This window comes from Ursus arctos, unplaced genomic scaffold (genome assembly GCF_023065955.2).
Source record: "Ursus arctos isolate Adak ecotype North America unplaced genomic scaffold, UrsArc2.0 scaffold_34, whole genome shotgun sequence".
NCBI lineage: Eukaryota > Metazoa > Chordata > Mammalia > Carnivora > Ursidae > Ursus > Ursus arctos.
In genome coordinates this window covers 23036590-23061666 of record NW_026623030.1, presented here as the reverse complement: position 1 = coordinate 23061666, position 25077 = coordinate 23036590, and the positions used below count along the sequence as shown (strand labels likewise).

At 43.3% G+C, this 25077-nt stretch overlaps 1 long non-coding RNA gene across 1 annotated transcript; it reads right to left on the bottom strand.

The window, feature by feature from the left end:
• Positions 1 to 36: 36 nt before the first annotated feature.
• Positions 37 to 24757, bottom strand: LOC123001932 (uncharacterized). Its single transcript, XR_006411250.3, has 3 exons — positions 24605 to 24757; positions 3718 to 3865; positions 37 to 376 (listed from the first exon to the last, which is right to left on the bottom strand). It is a non-coding gene; the product is annotated as an uncharacterized LOC123001932 (long non-coding RNA).
• Positions 24758 to 25077: the final 320 nt, after the last annotated feature.

Here is a 25077-nt window from a genome sequence, read left to right as displayed (position 1 = left end):
TTTCAGATAAATGGGATCACACAGCGTGAGCTCTTTCTATGGCTGGTTTCCTTCACTCAGCACCAAGGGTCTTAAGATTATACACGTTATGTGTGTCGATAGAACATATCTTTTTATTTCTGTCAAGTATTCATAGAATGGATAGATAAGAATATGTTTATCCATTCACCTATTGGGAGGCACGTGGGTTGTTTCCAGTTTGGGGACTTGATATCATTTTGTAAATACCTGAGATGGTTTATTAAAAAATAATTATTCAGGGGCACGTGGGTGGCTCAGTTGGTTGAGCAACCGATTCTTGATCTCAGCTCGGGTCTCAGTCTCAGGGTCGTGAGTTCAAGCCTTGTGTTGGGCTCCACGCTGGATGCGGAGCCTACTAAATAAAAAAATAAAAGAATAATTAATTAACTAATATACAGTTTGAGATAGCTTTACAAAAATAAAAAGAAAAAAGGAAACACAAAGAACAAAAATAAAAATAAACTCTGTGACATCCCCTCTCCCCATATTATTCTGGCAATTTTTTCTGGTGTCAAACCCCAAGCCAGTGCCTCCTTGCCAGCAACAAGCCAATGTTTCCTTGCCAGCATGCTGGAAAACCACTGAGTGCTGCCCACTGCGGAAGCTGATGATGGGGCAAAGGGGCAGAGAAACCAGTGCTCCCTAGAGACCACCTTGGTTTCTGTACTGACCTGGCCTCTTCTCCTAGGAAGTATCGACTGCAGTGAAGGGGCTGCTGGCTTAGCTTAGAAAGCCTTCTGTGGATCTCGAATTTGTGCGGCCTGGAATGCCTGGCCCTCCAGCACCCCTGCTGAGAAGCGGAGCCACATATTGATGATTTCTGGAGTAAGTGCTTTCCACTAGCCTTTCCATCTGCCCACACACTGGCCCACACCCAGCCTGGCCAGGAAGTTCTGTCCAGATCTCGGGGCCCTCCAGAGCTAAGCCAGAGCAGGCTCCCAGGGCCTGCCCCAGGGCAAATTGTCTTTTCTGCCTATGGATGTTCAAAGCTTATCTCCTCTTCACAGCCTGGTAGTTAGTGGAACACTGTGGTCTCAGAGCCATTTGGGAAACAAAGGCTAACCCCGGGCAGGCCAGAGGGGCTGTGAGGGAGTGGGAGCAGCCAGTTCCCCAATATTGGCTACCCTGTCTCTGACTTCCCCTCCAAAGGCCATTCTCTGCCACTTCCAAGTCAGCTTGGCTGGTGCTTGCCTATTACCTGGACCTAACCCCCTGTCTGTCCCCTTAGTAGCTGGGTGGCCTCAGGCAGGTGACATCTCCGAGTCTCAGTTGTATCATCTATGAGGTGAAAATAGTGCAAGATTGAATGAGACCACGTATATGGGCTGCTTCACAGGGTACCTAAAACACAACATAATGGACGGCATTTCCAAAATTGGCCATGACAATATTTCCAGTTCCACTTGCTCTTTTAGAACCGTACCACGCCCCTACCAAGAGGTGGAATCCAGGTTCCTGACCCTTGAGACTGGGTGGGACCATGCCTAGCTCAGAAGTCACTACATGGCTTCCGAGGCTGTGTCTCAGAAGTAGGATAGGCCATCCCATTCTCTCCTAGCCTGAGATAAGTCAGACAGAGAAAGACAAAGACGTTATGTTCTCATTTATATGCTGTATCTAAAAATGCTGAACTCAGAGAGAGTAAAATGGTGATTACCAAGGTCTGGGGGAAGTGGGGGAAATGGGGAAATGTTGGTCAAAGGGTACAAACTCCCAGCTGTAAGATAAATCGGATCTGGGCATCGAACACACAGCATGGTGAGTATAGTTAATGGTGCTGTATTGTATCCTTGAAAGTTGTTAAGAGAGTGGGTCTTAAATATTATCACTACACACACACACACACACCCCTACATTCATAATTATTTGACAGAGGTGGTAACTAACCTAATTGTGGTCATCATTTTGCAATATATACATGTACTGAATCATCACTTCTACATGTTAAACTTATGTATTTTTTTTAAAGTTTTTATTTATTTATTTGACAGAGAGAGAGACAGCCAGAGAGAGAGGGAACACAAGCAGGGGGAGTGGGAGAGGAAGAAGCAGGCTCCCAGCAGAGCAGGGAGCCCGATGCGGGGCTCGATTCTCAGACCTTGGGATCACGCCCTGGGCCAAAGGCAGACACTTAACGACTGAGCCACCCAGGCACCCCAACTTATGTATGTTAAATATCAATAATATGTCAGTCAAGCTGGGGGAAAGAAAGGTAGCACAGCTTCCCCTGACTCTCTCTTTTTCTCGGGCCACTCGCTCTGGGAAAACTGCCACTGTGCTGTGAGGAAGCCAGGCCACGTGCAGAAGGCCCATGTGGATGTTCTGGCTGCAGGTGAGGGCCCAGTTAACAGCCGGCACCAACCATCACAATGAGAGTGAAGGGTTTTCAGATGAGTCCAGCATCCATGGAGTCCCCTGAGCCCCCCACCCCCACCCGGCCCGGCTGATGCCAAGTAGAGCAGAGATGAGGGGTCCCCACGGAGCCCTGCCCAAATTGCGGATTTGCGAGCTGGATAAATGATGGTGATTGTTTTGAGCCACTATGTTTCAGGGTGTTTTGTTATGCAGCAATAGATAACCAGAACACACAAACAGTCACAATAAACCTCACTGCTCTCTTGCTCACACTTCACACTGCCCATCCATCAGCAAATGCAACGCATCCCAGACTCAGCCCCTTCAAGTCCAAGCCACTGTCATCTCTTGCCTGCAGGACCAAAGGTAACAATTTCTTTTTTGGGGGGTGGGGAGGGGGAACCTCAGCAAGAGCATTACTGGTTGAACGACAGAAACAGAAGTCCCCATTGTAAAGGAGATGAGGATACACTTCCAATCTCAGCAAAACACATAAACTAACTTTTCATCATTGTATATATTAACTCCTGTGGCTTCCATATGCCTCACCGAACTTTACTTTGATGTAGTTACAGCTCTTAGAAGGGTCCCGTCATCACTTTGTGGATGTGAACCGTTCAAACTGGTGAAGACTACACGGCTAGCCGTCTGCGGAGGCGGGAAGGCCGTAGGTCTCCAGTGCGACACACTGATCTTTCCACTGCACTGTGCTCTGGGAATACGTTTCCAAGTCAACTATTTCTACTCTTGCCTTCCTGCCGCCTCTTCTCCACCTGGCAGGCAGGAACCAGGTCTTAGAAACGGAAATATGATCATGGCCTTCTCTGCTTCCAAAGACTCTCATGGATTCCTCTCAAACTTGGAGTGAAATCTAAACTCCAAATTGTGGCCTACAAACAGTGGTGTGCTGGTAAGTCCCTCTCCAAGAAAAAAAAAAAAGCCCTGATTTACATACACTGTTGGCCAACTTTCGTGGTGTAAATATTCTCACCATGGTCAATTTCAAGCTACCAATGCAATGTCCCCCAGCTCTTGGGAGTTGGTATGAACTGCTTTGGACAGGCTCTGCATCACGTCTCCAGCCTAGGTCCCCACCACCTTCTCCCTTGCTTGCCACTGGCAGACACCCTGGCCTCCTTGCTATGCCTTAAACATCTCAACTATATTCCCGTCCTAGAGCATGCCTTAGACAGAAATGCTTTTTCCTCTAGATAATTGTTCCATTGCTCCATTTGAGTCTCTACTCAGCCATCACCCTCAGCTGTCAGAGAGGACTTCACTGATCACTCTGCCTAAAATAGCCTCCTTCCCCAGCCCTTCCATCATGCTCTCTCCCCTTACCTTACTCTATTTGTCTCTCCAGGTCACTCTTCATCCTCTGCCATTGTATGATGTCTTTGTGTGCCCATTTTCTGTACTGTGTGGGCAGGGGTTTTGTCTGCTTGGTTCACGGCTGTTTTCCCAGTGGCTGGCACATACAAGATGCTCACTAAAAATATGTTGAATAAACGAATGAATGGAAGCTATTAATAGTATAGTTGCAAAATGGGGACAATAATAGTTGGGGGCAGGAGTCAATGATCTAGGTAATGCTTAACAGAGCACTCGGCTCTGGGGAGGCATGCATTGTAAGGTTGCTACTTAACCTCTTGTCACAGGTCTGGCTGAGGCCTACAGGACAGCATGTGGGGACAGTGGGGAGCAGTGGCCATCTGTGGGGCATCCCATGGGGCAAAGCAGGCCTCTGCCTTCCCATGGAATGTCCATCACTGCAAGGTAAGAAAGCAGCCCCTGGGGCCTGGGATACTCTCTTTGGCCTCGCTGCTTTACAGGTTAAGGAAGGTTGAAAACCAGAACGATATTTGGGGCTTATGAAACTTTGTCTATTTTGGTGGTGGGAATGGAAGTAGGGAACAAATGGCTCCTTACTGATTTTATATTCCAAAGCCCCGAATCAGTGTTGCAATATCAGTAACAGAAATAGAAATTAAAAGAATCATCATCCTCCTTTCCCCAAACCACCACCCATATTCTTCCTCTGGTTTTATTTTGTAGTTACACTTAAAAATAAAATCTTTTACTGATCTTTTAGTGATAACTACTGAAATGTTTATAGGTGAAATGACATGATGTCTGGGATTTGTTTCCAAGTAACCCCTTTGCAAGTTGGGTTTTCTCAAAGCAAGTGTTGAGGTGGAGTTTGGGGTGCAAGATGTACGTACTGCTTGGAAAATACACAATAATTTATTTATTGTTCAGTGTAAAAAGGCAAATTGTAGAGCATATATATAAAACATAATCCCACGTTTGTAAAATAAAATTATGAAGATATTGTATATCCTTGTTCAGTAGAGAAAATTCCTGGAAAATATCAAGAAACTGTCAACAGGGAGGAGTGGGATTGAGTGTAGGTAGGTGTCTATATTCCTCTTGTCACCCTTCTGCACTATTTTGAGTTTTTAAAGTATTAGACCCACATTACTCACATAACAAAAATTTCAGGTTAAAATGTTTGCTACAATTGTTAGTGTACATTTTAAAAATACTTAGCAATTTACTGTCCATTTTTAAAGAATGCAAATAATACGTGTGCTACAGGCTGAATTATGTCTCTCTAAAACTCATATATTGAAGTCCCAATCCCAAGTACTGCAATGTGGCTGCATTTGGAAATAGGGTCTTTAAAGAGGTACTTAAAGTAAAAATGATGTAATTAGGGCAAACCCTAAACTAACATGACTGGGGTCCTAATAAAAAGAGGAGATTTGGATACAGATGGGTAGAGAAGGAAGACATAGGGAGAAGACAGCCATCTACAAGCCAAGGAGAGAAATCTCAGAAGACACCAACCCCACTGACACCTTGATCTTGGTCTTCTGGCCTCAGAACTGTGAGAAAGTGAACGTTTGTTGTTTAAGCCACCCAGTCCGTGGTACTTTGTTAAGGTAGCCTAAGCAAAGTAATTCAATATGTTAAATATTTGGAAAATATAGAGAAATGGAAAGAATAAAGTCGCACACAATTCTACCCCTAGCAAACCTACCCACGGGAAACAAGGGGCTCTGACCACTCTTCTTACCTCCTCACTCAGGATGGGGGAGGCATTTCTGGCCTGTTGCCTTCAGAAAGTTGGGAGGAATTTTGCATTTAAAGAGCCTCTTTCAGGGCAGGGTGCCTGGATGGCTCAGTGCTGCCTTGGCTCAGGTCCTGATCCAGGGTCCTGGAATCAGGCCCCTCATCAGGCTCTCTGCTCAGCGGGGAGTCTACTTCTCCCTGTCCTTCTGCCACTCACCCTGCAAGTAAACACACACACACGCTCTCTCTCTCTCACTCTCTCTCAAATAAATAAGTAAAATCTAAAAATCTAAAAATAAATAAATAAATAAAGAGCCTCTTTCAACACAAACTGGATGGCATTTGATGTTGGCATTTGACATTTTCAGACTGCAATGAGTTTTTGGTTAAAAGGAGACACTTCTCCTAGAAGGTGATAAAAATCCACACCACAGGGGCGCCTGGGTGGCACAGCGGTTAAGCGTCTGCCTTCGGCTCAGGGCGTGATCCTGGCGTTCTGGGATCGAGCCCCACATCAGGCTCCTCCACTATGAGCCTGCTTCTTCCTCTCCCACTCCCCCTGCTTGTGTTCCCTCTCTCGCTAGCTGTCTCTATCTCTGTCAAATAAATAAATAAAATCTTTAAAAAAAAAAAATCCACACCACAGAATTTGAATTACCTGATTTAGAGTAGGGGTTGTCAAACTTTCTCAATAAACGGCTAGATAGTAAATATTTTTGACTTTCTGGGCCAGTCTCTGTTGCAATTACTCAACCCTGCCACTGTAACAAAAGCAGTCTCAGGCGATATGTAAATGGATAAGTGTGGCTGTGAGCCAATAAAACTTTATTTACAAAAACATGTGCCAGACCCATGGGTCTCCACTGACAACCCCATGTTTGGAGCAGTGAGTTACTTTTAAATTTTAATTTAATATTTTAATTAGAAAAGATGCTCTTAAGAAGAAAGTCTCAGTTGGTGCTGCTAAGTCTTTAACAGTGTCCTAACCCTGATAACCTCTTTTTAATAAAGCGAGATTAGACCTCAGGTCCAGTCTTTAGGTGAGAAAACATCCAGTTAGAATTTAAGGACATTGTTTTGTCTTCAAAGTTTATGTAGGTACAGTTGTCTTCTATTTATGGCAAGTGACACTGAATTTCCACTTATGAAAATTTTCTTTTTTAAATAGATTTTAAGTACAAGAATTATAAGTTGATTAAGTATGTTCAATATGTAATAATACAGAGGGCATAAAGATATGGCAAATGTTGTGAAGAAATTTGAAAAACACTGGCCTTTGGAATACCTGGTACTTTTATTTTATTTTTTACCTTTAAGTTTCTGTCTTTTGCTTTACTTTTCTGACTAAGTAATACATATGTCTTAGTCCCTTTGGGCTGCTATAACAAACCTATCATAGACTGAGTGACTTAGAGACAACAAATATGTATTTCACACAGATCTGGAGTCCAGAAGTCCAAGAGCAAGGTGTCAACAGAATGGGTCTCTGGTGAGAGCTTGCTTCCTGGTTCATAGAGAGCTGTTTCCTTGCTGTGTCCTCACATAGCAGAAGGGTTGACAGAGCTCTGTGGGCTCTCTTATAAGAGCACTGATCCCATTTATGAACCTCGATGTCTTTCTCTGTAAACTGGGATAATTCGTGGCATCTACTTTGGTGCGGAGCAGAGAGTTAAGATTCAATAAGGCAATTCATGCAGAGGGCTGAGAGTCTTCCTGGCAGCCGCAAGAGTTCAGTAAATGGTAGTTGTCATGGTGACATTGTGACTATGTTGTTTCAGAATGATAAAGGGAACCTTAGTGCAATGTAATGTAAAACCAGCGGACTTTGAGCCAGAAAGATTTGGTGTAAATGTCAGATTGCCCATTAATTAGGCCAGTCACTCTGGACACATTAAACTTCTCAGCCTTAGTTTTCCTTATCTGCAAAATGGGAACAAAGTCCAAATGAGGTTTTCTATCTATCTATCTATCTATCTCTCCTATCAGGACTATTCAGGACTCCATTTTTCTATTAAAAAATATTTATTGAGCATCTCCTAGGTGCCAAGCACTATTTTGTGTTCTAGGACTATGGCAGTAAGCAAAACAGAATCCCTCTCCTCCATTCCAAAAAGATAAAAATTACTGACCTTACGCAGCACTTGGGGGAATGTTGGGGACAATAGACAGGATAAATAAGTGAACTATATAGAATGTTGTAGGGTGATGTAATGAGGGAAAGGAGATAGAAAATTGGGAATTTTAATTGCAAGAATCAGAAAACTGAAGTCCAGGTGGCTTAAGTGAAGAAGTTAATTGCTTATATGAATGAAGAATGCATGCATAATTTAAGAAACATTCAGGTGTAGCTTGATCCAGGAGCTCAAATGATGCTAACAGGGCTGGCCTCACTCTATGTCTCTCATTTCTCCACTCAGTTTAGCTTCCTTTTGTGCTAACTCCACTCTCCTCATTAGATGCTGCCCTGTGGGTAGAAAGATGGATGCTAGCAGCTCCCTATTCTCACAACTCCAAGACCAGATGAGAAGGGAGCCAACTCGTGGCTAACAGACGGAACAGAAGTCCTGATCTGACTCTTCAGTGGTCCAAAGTGGATTGGCAATCTGAGGCCAGGGGCATGTGAGACTCTGATTGGCCAGGGCCAGGTCACATGATCATCCTGGGCACTGGAAGTGGAGTTGCCTTCAGGCAGAAAAAGTGAACCATTGGTTGTGGGGGAGGGGGGTGCCCTGAGGAAAATCAAGGTGTTTTTCCTTGAAGAAGGTAAGAAGATGGGGGTGGGTGGGTAGAGAAACAGAATAGGTGATCAGTAAATGGCTGCTGAATTTGAAGATAGTGGTTGGCCTCCTTTCTCCAAATTTCTAACCCTGCTGTCCTAGGCTGAGCCAGAAAATTGTCCAGCAGTTCTGACATCTCCTGACACAAGAAAAAAAAATGTATCAGTCAGGATATAAAGGCCCAGCTGCTCTATTAATGGGCCTGGCAGGAAGATGGACAGGTGTGTTGTGAGTAGAACCGGTGCCCGGTGAGGACAGGAAAGAGAGGAGAGGGAAGAAGGCTGAGCTGGTGGGGGGCAGCTCCAACCGCTCTTCATCCTCTCCAGCCTCAGGCGTGATCTGAAAAGATGGATGTGTTTGCTGCATGTCTTTAGAGAAAGCAGGAGGCACCCGGGGTTATGGCAGAAGAGGGGTTGGAGGCCTCTGACCGGAATAAGAGATTAAGAGGAGGGCTGGACTCCAGAGGCCAGGCAGGGCAGCAAAACTCTGCCGGAGTCAGCCTAGAAACTGTTTCCTCCTTGCCAGGCTTGAGAACTTTCCCTGGTAACCTCCAGGTAACACTGTTCTCCCCCCATGCCATACCCAGAGCATAAAAAATAAGAAAATAAAAGACAGAGATGTATACCGTAGGATTAATTTCGGCTGCATATAACAGACACTCAAGCACATGTTACTCTGTTTTTCTCTCATATGAAAACAGGTTCATGGGTGGGCAGCTCACGGTTTGCGTGGGGGATCCGCAAAGTCATCAGAGACCAAGCTTTTCTAGCTTTTTTTTCTGCCTTCTTTTGAATTGGCTTTGGATCTCAGGGCTGCTGGAAAGTTTACTCTGCCCACTCCAGGGAGGAGCAAAGCAAAGGGCTGAATGTGTGATTTTATTAAAGTAGGAACAAAAATACTCCAGTGCACTACAAGGGCCAAGATGGAGTGTTAACACTTCTTTCTAATAGCCCTCACTTTCCATCTTAGCATCTTGCAACTTGCAGGTGTGCAGTAAATATTGCTGAGTGAATTATATCTTCCTGCCTCCTCCAACACAGCAGCAACTTCCTGCTTGGATGGAAAATTGAACACGCAATAGTCACAGCTAAGATTTATTGCACACTTTACTTCAAGTCAGGCACAATGCTTACAGAAGCACCTTGCGTGCACCTTTTTATTTACTAGAAAAAAAATTTTTAGTTGTGGTAAAGTGTGTTATTATTTAGTAATGATTTTAAACATCAGGGATCTGAGGCCCAGAGAGGTTAAGTGACTAGTCTAGGGTCACACAGTAAGTGGTGGATCAGGAACTTGAACTCTCATTTGCTTGACTCAAAAGGTCCTTTTCTTAACTATTAGGTGATCTTGCTTCCTTAATTCTCAAAATCTGTGTCAGGAAATGTGTGCTGTAATATTCATGGCAATGTTATCAGAGCTAACACTTACGGGAGACTTATTTTGTGCCCAGCTCTGTTCTAAGTGTTTTATGTGAACTATCCTGTATAACCCTCCCAAACAGTCTTATGAGGTAAGGACTATGATTATCCCAGTTTACAGATGTGGAAGCTGAGTCACAGGGGAGTTAAGTAAGTAGCCCTTGAGTGGCTGAGCTAGGATTCAAACCCAGGTTGCCTGGCTGCAGAGCCTGGAGCAGACACCGTCAGCGCCTCCCTGACCTCCTTCCAGTAATCACCTTTCCGTGCAAGCCCATCTGATGCTTCAAACCTCCCGCCCCACGCTTGCACAACCCAAAAGTGAGTACCTCCTTAGATTTTGCAACCCAGGCACCTCACCTGGCTCCCTCAGGTCTCAGACCTCCTAACTGCCAGCACTTGGACTTGACTCTGTCCACCAGGGCTGGCTCAGCAAGTGTGGGGGCCAATGAGAAGTGCCAGGGAGTTAGCGTGGGAGCATCCCTCAGCCAATGACTGACAGGAGTTCTTGCTCTGGAGGATAAATACCCCAGCCCCCTCGCCTCTGGGATAACTCTGAGGCATGTTCTATGGTTCCCAGTGCTCCCCAGCAGGAATGAGTCCCAGCTGCCCATAGTGGTAATTTGTTTGGTGAAGTGTACTCTTACTAACTTCCTTCCTTTCCTACTCCCTTCTTGATATTTCCTGGAATCACCTCTCAAGTAATTTGCAGTAGAATCCTTGTCTCTGAGTCTCTTTAGGGGAAACTCAAACTAAGAGTCCAAAGTCCTAACCACTAACTGCCTATACAGATCAACGTTGTTTGTAAGTGCAAACAAAACAAGCAACTTAGAAAAAAACCTAGAGGTCACCTAAGCAGGGAACTGGCTGAATCAAAATCAATATATGGTATACATCCTGCTTTGTATTTTTTTAAATTATTTTTTATGCTCTGGGCATGATGTGGGGAGAGAAATGTGTTATCTGCAGGTTGCCAAGGAAAGTTCTCAAGTGCGAGTGTATATGTTGTCATGTATACGTGTGTGAATGTGCACACGAGTGTAACGTGTCTTCACAGACCTCTTAGATGGGCCACTTCCACGTCATAAAAACTTGCCTGAAACTTCAAGGTCATCCAGTCCAGCCAAGAGCAGGCAAACTTTGACTAGGGACCAATTTCTCTTTTCAAACAGCCTAACAGGAAGGACATCTATTGATAAGATCAGCACAAACGAATTGCCATTTGTTATGAGTTTTCAGAGTTCAAGCCAGGCAACCTCCAGCTGTGGGTTTTCTGTTCTTGTGGGTTTTGAGGGGGAGGGTTTCTTTCAGAGACCCAAGGCTGGGAAGAGGAAGGTGGAGGAAGGAAGCCGATGTAGCTTAAACTAGACGCTGTTGTGGGGTTCTTGTCCTAAATTATTTTTTCCAGATTATTTAGGGGTGCTTTGCCAGAGCCTGACTCAGAGAATCCCAGTTTGAGGCCCAGGATCAGGCGTCGGTCAGGCCTGGGATCGGAAATGTCAGCTGAACTGGTCCTTCCACCTAAGAGAAAAGACCGTGCCTCAGACTTTTCTCTTTCCTCTGAACAGAGCCCTTTCTCAACACCACGCCCCTTGTGTACATGATCTAATCCTCACCGTAACCTATGATGTAGGAGCACTCTTATCATTTCCATATCACGGATGAGGACAATGCAGCCCCAAGAAGTGAAGTGACTTATTTGCTCAATGGCACCCAACACTGGATACTTGGCAGAGCTGGAATTTGAACCAAGGTCTGCCTTTCTCCAAAGCACTCAAACCTTCTCAGAATCTGGGGGTGAATGTGTCAATCAGCTTTGCTGCATAACAAAGAACCCTAAGATTTCAATGGTTTACAACACACACACATTTCTTGCTCTCGTTGATGTCTGTGCTTCTGCTGGGCTCTGCTCAGTGTACCTTCTCATTCTGTGCCTGAGGAACATGCCCATTCTTGTGGCAGAAGACTTCCCCTTAAACCCCCTTAAAACTCTCTCTTGGATGTGATGTGCCTCACTCCCCCTCAAATCCTATTGACCAAAGCATGTCATATGGCCAAGTGGGGGTGGTGACATACAATCCTTTTATAGGGAAAGGAGGAAGGAGTGAAAAATTGAGAACAATAATACAGTCTACTACGTCTGCCCTTTTGGTCACAAATATTAAGCTCTTTCCCATCAGCACTTAAAATACCACCCTAACCCCCTCCCCAAGGAACGAATAGGCTGTCACCATTTCAGCCTCCTGTTGGGCAACCAGTAGAAAGGCATTTCAGTAGCAGGAGAGCTAGAAGACCAGCCAGCCCAGTTATAGAAAGAAGTACCAACCACCACCACCACCACCACCACCACCACCACCACCATATATTGTACACTTCCTATGGGCCAGGCATCATGTTAAGAACTGTGTCTTATTTTATCCCCACAACAATACTTTTTTATGATTTTATCCAATGCATTAGCATTATCAACTTATTTTACAGATATGAAGACTGAGGCTTAGAGAGCTTAACCCCAATTTACAGAATCACTCACTTGACCATTTGGATAACTCCTTCCTGCTTATTCTGCATGGTGCTTTACGGTCCTGAGACATTAACCCTTTAATTTCTATAGCCGCCATCTCCCTTCTAATGCCTTCAGTGCCATCTGAAGCAGTCTAACACTCCCACCAAGCTCTCCACTGATCTTTTCTTCTCCACTCCATTCAGTCTACAACTTGTCACTCTGAGCAGTGGCTCTGTATTAGTTTTAATACAAGTTCAGTTGCTTTAATAATGAGATCCAACTAGTAGTTACTGAAATAATACAGAAACGTATTTCTCTTTCATGTAAAGGTACAACTAGGCAGCCTTGGGCTAAACAGCAGCTCTATAATCAACAGGTACCCAGGCTACTTCCATCTTGTTTTTCGTCTATTCCCAGTATGTACCTCCCCTCTTGTGATAGAATATGGCTGCTATAGCACCTGCCATCACATCTGCATTCCAACCATGGAGAGCTTGTAAAGGGGGAAATGAAGGGTGTGTCTCCTACTTTTAAGGATACTTTCTAGAACTTATACATACATTTATTTACATCCCATTGGCTGGAAGGTAATCATGTGGTTATATCTTGCTGCAGTGGAGCTATGATGAAGTGTAATCTCTAATCTGGATGGCCTTGTGTGGTTTTATTACTAAAGGAAGAAGGAAGCACAAATATTAGAGAAAACTTTCTAAGGAAGATCTCACCAAGCCTGTCAGTGAGATGGGCTTGCATTTCTCTTGGGACTTCTGCCTTTTACCCAATGCCAGCAAACTTTTCAAAGGCCTCCTCTGGCCACACTTGACTCTGAGGTGAGTCCCCATGAACGGCTTTCTTGATCTGTCGCTGTGCAGAGTTAATCCCATGAGTGATGTGTTCAAATTGCTGCTCTACTGCTTGCTGGCTGTGTGACTTTGGGCAAATAACTTCACTTCTCTGAGCTTCAGTTTTTCCCCCTGTAAAATGAAGCTCACAATAGTGCTTACCTCATACAGCTATGTGAGGGGATGGATGAGATGACCGATGGGAAGTGTTTAGCCTGCTATTTGGCCCTGAGCACTCAACACAATTTAACTATTATTACTTTTTTCAGTGATTTTTTTTTAAATAGAGTATCTGGGGGCACCTGGGTGGTGCAGTGGGTCAAGCAGCTCACTCTTGGTTTCAGATCGGGTTATGATCTCAGGGTCGTGAGACTCTTGCTCCCTCTCCCTCTGCCTCCCCCCCCCCACCCCGGAATAAATAAATAAATCTTTAAAAAAGATAGAGTGTCTCCTTGAGCAACTGTTTAGAACAGTACCACCCATTAGAAATAGAATGTGAAGCATATGTGGAATATGAAGTTTTCCAGTAGCTACACTAAAAAGGTGAAAAGAACAAGTGAAATTAATTTTTAAATTATTTTTTTAAGTTTTTATTTATTTATTCATTTAAGTAATCTGCACACCCAATGTGGGGCTCAAACTCACAACCCCGAGATCAAGAGTCCCATCCTCTTCTGACTGAGCCAGGCAGGTGCCCCAAGAACAAGTAAATTAGTTTTACTATTATATTTTATTTAACCCAATATATCCAAAATATTTCAACATGTCATCAGTCTAAAGAAAAGTATTCATGAAATATTTTATCCTCTTTTTTAACACACGAGGCTTCAAAATCTGAAGTGTATGTTACACTGACAGCACGTCTGTTTGGACCAGCCACATTCGAGGGCTCAGAACCGTATGTGGGGAGTGGCTGCTGTATGACCAAGATAAATGCATCCTTCTCTGGTTCTGTCTCTGTGTAGAGCCAAGAAAAGTTATTATGCATCCAAATCACTGGGACCTTGGCCAAGTCAACCTGCCGGAAGCTTTCAGAATATTTATAGGTAACCGATTTCTAGGAAACAGAAAGTGAGACTATCTTCAGGCCCCACCACCTTCCTTCAATCACAGGGTCGCTACCTCAACTACTGTTTTCTAGAGGCCCAGCAAAAAGGGCCTGACAAACGGCAGTAAGTGCGTATGCAAATGTACAGGAGAGAGTCTGGAGGGATTCTTACCAAGTTGTTAAAGAGTGGAACTTAGGGGTAACATCAAAGCACACTTTGCAGTAATGCCCCCAATTTTTTCCATTGAGAACGTATTCACGTGTTACTTATATAAGCAAAAGGTGAGCGAGAAAGAGAAAGCTAAAGGAACGTAACCATAATTTGGGGTAAATCTCTAAGAATTTGAGCAGAAAACAGGGCAGGTGTGGGGAGTACAAGGCAGACTCTGGTGCCAGCCAGCCCTGCCACCTACCAGCTGTGTGTTCTGGGACAAGTTTCTTATGCTCTCTGGGCCTCAGTTTCTTAATAAAGTGGGGACGATAAGGGGACGTATGTCACTGGGTTGTTTTGAGGATTAAATGAAGTGAACATGTGTATGGTGTTGTGATCGTGTCTGGGACAGAGAAAGTGCTCAAAAAATGTTTTTGTGCTTCTTTGTTCGGAGAAGGTGGCAGGAAACTCTCTTGATGCAGATACACTGATGTCAGAGCTCGGGGATCTCGATGCTGAGTCTGGATCTGCGGTTAACTGGTCTGTGTGAACTTGGGCATTAGTTTTATACGAATGCGAATTCTAATATTAACAATAGCAACATACATATTTGAGTATTTGCTATCATCCAGAAACTTCCCACGTTTTGTTTCACTGGATCCTCACAACATCCCTCCGAGGCAGATGCTATTATCATCTCCCTTCTACAAGTGAGGAAACAGAGGCTTGCCCAAGACCACAGAGCTTCTAAGTCCCAGAGGGGGGATTTGAGCTCAGGGCCATCTGCTGGATGCAAGAGGCTGAGGTGATGCCCGCTGTCCCACAATGTCCCATCTGCAGGTCTTACCCAGTTTTGCTGGTCTGTGGTGCTGGGAGGTGAGTTGCATGCTGGGAGCTGAGCGTTCTGGTTTTGTGCACTAATTCTGTTGAGATTCTGGACCCCAGAGTTTGCCTGTCAGTTTCGCCATCAGTAAAAGAGTGCCAAGAATAAGGCAGTGCCCTGCCTTTAAGGGTTTTCTTGCCAGCTTTCTCTACGGCTTCCTTTAGACCTTTGTTACCTCTTTTTATTTTATCGTCCCCAACACCTCACTCATGAGATCACGATGAAGATCACAGGACATAGGTGGAAGGTCTTTGAGATGCTTCAACAAACAGCACCAGGCTTCTAAGCCAGACTATCCAGGAGGAGGAAAAAGAAGGAGGTTGTGGGAAAGGAAATATGAATCTGATCACATTAAAGAATACGCATGGGGTTTTCGAGAGAACGGTGACTTTTGCACAGAATCTCAGGAGGGAACACTCCGGCACATACACGCGTATGTCCTCACATAGACAGGCTGTCTGAGACGCCCTGGCGGCTGACATTCCGGTGGGGGTGGGGGGACAAGGAAGTTGTTTAATTATCCAGCTGTTCAGTCTAAATATGCTGCACATCTGGTGGCCTGGAAACCTCTGGGTGACTTTTCACTTTACAGTCACTGTTTTGCTATCTGGACTCAACCTTAGTGCTCTAGTGGATAAAAAAGGGAAATATAAAAAGAGAAACATGGGTAGATTGGAGGCAAGGGGGAGGAGGAAAAGCAGAGAGAAAGAGATTAAAAGGCAGAGAGAGAAAGACTGACAGATGGAGATACTCAGAGAGAGAGACAGACACAAGCATACAGAGATGGATAGAAAGACAAAGGGAGGGAAGCAGATGGGAGGTGGGGGGAAGAGGGAGAAAAAGAATGAGGGAGAGGAGACACAAGCAGCACGATGGAGAGAGATAAACACTGAAAGAGATAGAGAAATTCACATAGAGACAGAGATATAAACACAGGAAGAGACAGAAAAATGAGATGGAGAGACTAATGCAGAGAAAGTCAGACACGACTGGACAGAGAGAGAGAAAGAGACAAAGATTGGGAGCGGAGAGACCCACGTGCAGAGACCGAAACAAAGAAACACAGACACACATACATACTTCAAGTGACAGATTCACATTGAGAGATTGGCTGCCCGTCCACCAAGGAAGAGAGGGACAGAGGTGGAGAGGGACAGAGAGATTGAGATGGGGAGAGACAAATACACATGAAGAGCAGAGACTAGAAAGAGAGAATGAGACAAACAGAGAAAAAAGGCAAAGAAACAGATCCACAAGGAGAAGCAAATAAACCAAACAAAAAGAGCCATCAGGATTTTCATTTCTGCCAAAAAATCTTGGGAGTCAGAATGTGTTGTGTTAGGCCTTAATGCAAAACATTAGTCTCTCCAGAGGAAAGAGTGGGCTTTAAAAAATGGTTTTGATGTAAGTAATTGCTCCCCAAATGGGAAATTATTTTATTCATTTTTTTTCTTTTCTCCGTAGAATATCAGGACCGTCTGAGGAGCAACCAAAGACAGCATTTGAGTGTTTATCTACTTTCCACAAACATCTAGCATCAGCGGTTTCTTTTTCTCAGGAGAAAAAAAGTTTCTGGACAAGAATGAGACTTCTTGATACAGACTGTGGGGGCACGGAGCAGACTGCCATGTAGAATGTGCTAGAACAGGGAATGAACTCCCCTTGCAACTCTCATACTGATGGATGATTAGTAGTGGCTTCCCAGAGTGCTATGTGCGAAGGAATTCTGAGACCACATCTCAAGGAGAAGGAATGCTGTGATCCATTATTGATGTCTGCCATGGTCTGGGAGGGGACAGTCATGGTGGCCATAATTTGCCATTCCTGTACCAGAATCTAGATCCTATTCGAATAAGAGTACAAATGGAGACCCACATACCATATGTCTAAATATATTACAAGTTAAAATCAAGTTGCACCCATGGCCTGGACTGTGTTCTTACTCATGTCCGTGGCGGCTCACCCCTGGGATTTCCCTGCCAGCCCACAGACTAAAGGAGTTGAGCACTTCCCTGGGCCAGCCTCACTACCACAGTCCTGAATGGCAGCTGGACATGCAGGGCAGGGCAGGATGAATGCAGTTTCTAGGCCTAGAATGGTGATTGGAATGGGGCTTCACCCAGACAATCCAACTCAGACTTCCCAGGCAGTTCTAAGCACCTCCTAGTGTATTTTCTGAATAGGGGAGGATAGTTATCTGGGGAACATGGTCCAAGACACTGATTGTGTTGGCCACAATTTGAGACGGCCACCTTTGAACTGAAGCAGCCAATTTACCCTCAATGCCTGGCTTAATGTCTGGCACATAGATTGCACAATATGTATTTGTTTTAAAAAAAATGAATTATTTAAATATACTTCTTTGTACATGAGTTCATTTGAGTCTGTCAGTTCCTACAACTCAAGTGATCCCTCCTAAAATTGAGTGGCCAGGGAGTGCTGTGAGGAGGGGGAGGTGTTCTTTTTGTTTCATACACAAGGTCAGCAGAGGACTCACTGGCAAAGTGACATTTGAGCCAAGACTAAGGGAAGTGAGGGAGTAAGCCGTGAGGGTATCTGGGAAATGATGTTCCAGGCAGTGAAAACAGCCAGTGCAAAGGCCCTGAGGAGGACTGTGCCCGACATGTTTGAAGAATGGCAAGGAGGCTGGGATGGCTGGAATGAACTGAGAGCCAGAGCAGCAGATGCTATTGTGAGAGGTGCCTGAGACTAACTCCTGTAGGGCTGCATGGCCACGTTAAGGGCTTTGGCTTTGACTCTGAGCAAGATGGGGGCCATCAAAGGGTTCAGAGCCTAGAATTGACTTCCATCTTAAGAGGATCCCTCTGTCAGAAGGTATATTGGCACAAATTCTAGCAGAGAATTTCCTTAATCTAGGGAAGGAAAGAGGATTTCAAGTCCAGGAGGCACAGAGAACCCCCCCCCCCACCAAATCAATAAAAATAGGTCAACACCCTGACATATAATAATGAGAAACTTGCAAATCTCAGAGACAAAGAGAAAATCCTGAAAGCAGCTCGGGACAAGAGGTCTGTAACCTACAAGGGTAGAAACATTGGACAGGCAACAGACCTTTCCACAGAGACCAGGAAGGCCAGAAAGGACTGGCATAATATACTCATGGTGCTAAATGAGAAAAATACGCAGCAAAGAATATTTTATCCAGCTAGGTTGTCATTCAAAGTAGAAGGAGAGATAAAAAGCTTCCCAGACAAACAGAAAATAAGAATTTGTCATCACCAAACCAGCCCTGCAAGAAATATTAAAGGGGATCCTTTAAGTGAAGAGAGAGCCCAAGAGTAACTTAGACCAGAAAGGAACAGAGACAATATACAGAAACGGTGACTTTACAGGTAATACAATGGCATTAAATTCATATCTTTCGATAGTTACTCTGAATGTAAGTGGGCTAAATGCCCCAATTAAAAGACACAGAGTATCAGATTGTATAAAAAAGTGAGACCCATCAATATACTGTCTGCAAGAGACTTATTTTAGATTCAAAGACACCTCCAGATTGAAAGTGAGGGGTGCAAAATCATTTATCATGCTAATGGACATCAAAAGAAAGCTAGGGTAGCAATCCTTATATCAGACAAATTAGATTTTATTTTTTTTAAAAATATTTATTTATTTATTTATTTATTTATTTATTTATTTATTTGACACAGAGAGAGAGACAGCCAGGGAGAGAGGGAACACAAGCAGGGGGAGTAGGAGAGGAAGAAGCAGGCTCCCAGCGGAGGAGCCTGATGCGGGGCTCGATTCCATAACGCCAGGATCACGCCCTGAGCCGAAGGCAGATGCTTAACGACTGCGCCACCCAGGCACCCTGACAAATTAGATTTTAAACCAAAGGCTGTAATAAAAGATGAAGAAGAACACTATATCATAATTAAAGGGTCTATCCAACAAGAAGATCTAACAACTATAAATATTCATGCCCCTAACATAGGAGCAGTCAATTATATAAACCAATTAATAACAAAATTAAAGAAACACATTGATAATAATACAATAATAGTACGGGACTTTAATACCACATTCACTGCAATGGATGGATCATCAAAGCAGAAGATCAATAATGAAACAAGGGCTTTGAATGACACACTGGACCAGATGGACTTCACAGATATATTCAGAACATTCCATCCTAAAGCAACAGAATACACATTCTTCTCAAGTACACATGGAACATTCTCCAGAATAGATCACATACTGGGTCACAAATCAGGTCTCAACTGGTACCAAAAGATTGAGATCATTCCCTGCATATTTTCAGACCACAATGCTTTGCAACTGGAACTCAATCACAAGAGGAAATTTGGAAAGAACTCAAATACATGGTGGCTAAAGGGCATCCTACTAAAGAATGAATGGGTCAACCAGGAAATTAAAGCAGAATTTTAAAAATTCATGGAAACAAATGAAAATGAAAACACAACTGTTCACCTTTGGGATACAACAAAGGCAGCCCTAAAAGGGAAGTATATAGTAATACAAGCCTTTCTCAAGAAACGAGAAAGTTCTCAAAAATACAACCTAACCTTACACCTAAAGGAGCTGGAGAAACAACAGCAAATAAAGCCTAAACCCAGCAGGTGAAGAGAATTAATAAAGATTAGAGCAGAAATCAATGAAATAGAAACCAAAAGAACAGTAGAACAGATCAATGAAACTAGGAGCTTGTTCTCTGAAAGAATTAATAAGATCGATAAACCCCTGGCCAGACTTATCAAAAAGAAAAGAGAAAGGACCCAAATAAATAAAATCATGAATGAAAGAAAAGAGATCACAACCAACACCGAAGAAAGACAAGCAATTATGAGAGCATATTATGAGCAACTATATGCCAACAAATTAGGCAAGCTGGAAGAAATGGATTCATTCCTAGAGACGTATAAACTACCAAAACTGAAACAGGAAGAAATGGAAAACCTGAACAGACCCATAACCAGCAAGGCAATTGAAGCAGTAATCAAAAATCTCCCAACAAAGAAGAGGGCCGGATGACTTCCCAGGGGAATTTTACCACACATTTAAAGAATAAATACCTAGTCTTCTGAAGCTGTTTCAAAAAATTGAAATGAAAGGAAAACTTCTAAACGCTTTCTATGAAGCCAGCATTACCTTGATCCCCAAACCAGAAAAGACCCCATCAAAAAGGAGAATTATAGACCAATATTTCTGATGAACATGGATGCCAAAATACTCACCAAGATACTAGCCAATAGGGTCCAACAGTCCATTAAAAGGATTATTCACCAAGACCAAGTGGGATTTATTCCTGGACTGCAAGGGTGGTTCAACATCTGCAAATCAATCAATGTGATACACTACATAAATAAAAGAAAGGACAAGAACCATATGATCCTCTCAGTAGATGCAGTAAAAGTATTTGACAAAGTACAACATCCTTTCTTGGTTAAAACTCTTCACAGTGTAGGGATAGAGGGAACATACTTCAGTATCATAAAAGCCATATACAAGAAGCCCACAGTGAATATCATTCTCAATGGGGAAAAACAGAGTTTGTCCCCTAAGGTCAGGAACATGACAGAGATGTCCACTATCACCACTATTGTTCAACATAGTACTAGAAAATCCTAGCTTCAGCAATCAGACAACAAAAAGAAATAAAAGGCATTCGAATCAGCAAAGAAGAAGTTAAACTTACTCTTCACAGATGACATGATATTCTATGTGGAAAACCCAAAAGACTCCACCCCAAAATTGTAGAACTCACATAAGAATTTACTAAGTGGCAGGATATAATCAATGCACAGAAATCAGTTGCATTTCTGTACACTAACAATGAGAGAGAAAAAAAGAGAAATTAAGGAGTTGATCCCATTTACAATTGCACCCAAACCCGTAAGATACCAGGGAATAAACTTAACCAAAGGGGCAAAGGATCTGTACTCAGAAAACTATAGAATGCTCATGAAAGAAATTGAGGAAGACACAAAGAAATGGAAAAACATTCCATGCCCATGGATTGGAAGAACAAATATTGTTAAAATGTTGATGCTCCCTAGAGCAATCCATACATTCATTGCAATCCCTATCAAAATACCAGCAACTTTTTTCACAGAGCTGGAATGAGTAATACTAAAAATTTGTATGGAAACAGAAAAGACCCCAGTTTGCCAAAGGAATGTTGTAAAAGAAAACCAAAGTGGTAGAATCACAATTCTGGACTTCAAGCTCTATTACAAAGCTGTAATCATCAAGACAGCATGGTACTGGCACAAAAACAGACACATAGTTCAATGGAACAGAATAGAGAACCCAGAAATGGACCCTCAACTCTATGGGCAACTAATCTTCAACAAAGCAGGAAAGAATATCCAATGGAAAAAAGATAGTCTCTTCAACAAATAGTGTTGGGAAAATTGGACAGCCACATGCAGAAGAATGAAATTGGATAATTTTCTTACACCATACACAAAAATAGACTCAAAATGGAAAAGACCAAATATGAAACAGGAATCCATCAAAATCCTAGAGGAGAACACAGGGAGCAACTTCTGTGACCTCGGCCACAGCAACTTCTTGCCAGACATGTCTCCAAAGGCAAGGGAAACAAAGGCAAAAAATGAACTACTGGAACTTCATCAAGATAAAAAGTTTTTGCACAGCAAAGGAAACAGCTGACAAAACCAAAAGACAACCAACAGAATGGAAGAAGATATTTACAAAAGATAAAGGACTAGCATCCAAAATCTATAAAGAATTTATCAAATCCAACACCCAAGGAACAAATAATCCAATTAAGAAATGGGCAGAAGACACGAACGGACATTTCTCCAAAGAAGAAATACAAATGGCCAACAGACTTGAAAAAATGCTCCACATCACTTGGCATCAGGGAAATACAAATCAAAACCACAATGATATACCACCTCACATCAGTCAGAATGGTTAAAATTAACAAGTCAGGAAACAATAGATGTTGGTGAGGATGCGGAGAAAGGGGAATCCTCTTATGCTGCTGGTGGGAATGCAGACTGGTGCAGCCACTCTGGAAACCATTATGGAGGTTCCTCAAAAAGTTGAAAATAGAGCTACCATACAACCCAGCAATTGCGCTACTAGGAATTTACCCCAAAGATACAAATGTAGTGATCTGAAGGGGTACCTGTACCCCAATGTTTATAGCAGCAATGTCCACAATAGCCAAACTATGGAAAGAGCCCAGGTATCCATTGACAGATGAATGGATAAAGATGTGGTATATATATACAATGGAATACTACTCAGCCATCAAAAGAAAAATGAAATCTTGCCATTTGCAATGACATGGATGGAACTAGAGGGTATTATGCTAAGCGAAATAAGTCAGACAGAGAAAGACAATTATCATATGATCTCACTTGTATGTGGAATTTAAGAAACAAGGCAGAGGATCATAGGGGAACAGAGGGAAAAATAAAACGAAATCAGAGAGGGAGTCAAACCATAAGAGACTCAATCATAGGAAACAAACTGAGAGTTGCTGGAGGGGAGGGGTTGGGGGGATCATCACTCTGTGATGGGCATTAGGGAGGGCATGTGATGTAATGAGCACTGGGTATTATATAAGACTGATGAGTCACTGAACTCTACCTCTGAAACTAATAATATATTAATTAATTAATTAATTGAATTTAAATTGTAAAAAAACTAAAAACCCCCCAAATATCAAGTAAGCAATATTGATTGTAAGTAATATATATGAATTTTCTGTTTATATATATATACTTATACATATAAATTTTCTATTGTTAACTTTTAAAAAGTATTACTTTAATAGTAAAATAAAGGCATATATATTATGAAATAGAATGTAAAATTAACCTATATGATTATGATGAAACAGGAAATTTAAAAAATTTTGTAATAAAAAAAAAAAGAGGATCCCTCTGGCTGTTGGGCTGAGAGTAGACCAGGTAGAAGCAGTGAGGAGGTCACAGCCTTTCCAGATGAGAGGTGATGGTGGCTGAGTCAACAGCACAGAGATGGGGAGAAGTGGTCAGATTCTGGATTTATGTTGAAGGCAAGTGAAGATGGGATTTGCTAACGGATTGGATTGGGTGTAGGATGTGAGAAAATAAGAGAATTAAGGATGGTCCAAAGAGGACAAGAGAGTCAGGATGATTCAAAATTTTGGCTTGAGCCATTGAAAGGATGGAGCTGCCACCACTCTGTGAGTCTTAGAAAGATGGTGGGAGGAGCTAGTTTACGGCAACAGATCAGGAGCTCAAGGTCAGACATGGATGCTGGGGTGAGATCATGCAATCTATGATCTCGCAGGTAGTAGTGCATCAGATGACTGCCCTTTCTTTTTTGCTCCTTCTGTGGCCTATTGGCTTGTCTATATTTTGATTCTTCCTCTTCTCTTTGCAAATAAGTTTTCTCTGATTATTTGTCAGCATGAAAACATCTGACCCTACCCTGATTTGACCAGCTCCTGCCTTTCTTAGTTTATGCTTTAGAGCAGCAATTTTCAAATTGTGTGCCAAGGCACCCAGAGGCTCTGCAGCAAACTTACAGGGGCACCACGTCGTATTTTACATTTTCAAGGCACATACTATGATAGTTGACATCTCCCCGATGCATCTTGAACTACTAGTTCAGGGTAGCTCAAGCTAGTTTCAGCATTAGATTCCATGACATTCCTTTCCATGATGTCATATCTTTGCAAGGTGGATTTTCCGTGGATGTCGTAATAAAAAGCAATTACTACCTGAAAATCAACCTGGAACAGGAAAGAAGGTGTAGCCCAATCTGTTTCCAAGGTTTGAGAATTCGTGCAGCGCCTCAACAGGCACACCCATCCCATTAGACAGCAATTGTGGTTATTTAAGAATGAAATAAAAAATTTTTCTTTCATCTTTTCAAAGTCTAAGTTATTAGGCCATAATGACTGACTAAGTTGTTTGGAGCTAGCTACTTAATAAACGGAACTGTTACGTTTTTCTTTTCGCCTAGGGCTGTTATGAAAAACAAAAACAAAAACAGGACAGAAACAAGAGCCACAGCGCCCACTGAGGAAGCTTGGGAGCACCTGCCGGAGACACAATATCTAATTGGTTACTGTCTAGCCAATGGGTTGACTAGCTTTGGATCAGGTGGCCTTGCTGATCCAATCAGTGATCCAGTTGGTCTAGAACCAGGGTCCAGGGTAGGGGCGGGGGGCAGTTTGGCCAAGCGCTGTTTGTTTTCCATACATGTGGCCGCTTCTCTTAACCATAACCCTAACACCGACCTAGGTGTTAACTATAGAAACCTCACTCGAAGTCTTAACCAGAGCCCAGCTAGTGAGGGGAATTCTAAAATTCTAGAACTCGGCCACCTTTAAGATCCCCTAGATCCTTTTGGATCCATTTTGGCGTTGTTCCTGGTCTCTGACGCACCTCGCAAACGTCGTGGGCTTTCCATTTTTCAGCCGCTGGGCCTTTGCACCCTCACCCTGAATTTGGGACTTCCTCAGGTAATGGTTCTCGTCAGCGCCCGCTCCCAAAGAAGCGGAAGTGGGCCAGTACTCACTTTCTTAGCGTCCCTGGCAGCTGGCTCGACCAGTCTGATGCACCCACTGAGGGCTTCGACCATGGAGTCGGCAAAGCAGCAGGGACGAGGAAAAATTTAGGGGACTGCGGGTGGTGTGGAAGCGGCAACACCATCTGGGCTCCAGGGATGGCAGTAGCAGGGAGGCTGGCAGGAGCGTTCCTTGGCCCGGCCTGGCTGGGTGGGCAGCGCCAGCCGCAGTGGGCGGAGCTGCGTGTCCTCAGCAGTCTGGTCCGGGCCAGCTTCTGGCCGTGGGCCCTGCTGTGCGCCTGCCTTCTGTTTGTGCGTTTTCTGACCTCTTTCTCCAGCCTTTCTGGCAATTGTGTGAGCTCAGTGCTCTCCCTGTAGTAAATTCCCTTTCTGCTGAATTTAGTCAAGAGACTGTTTCTGTATTTCGAATTGCTACTAAAAACTGAACTGATTCTGGAACCCACCTTATTCATTTATTTGGTTGA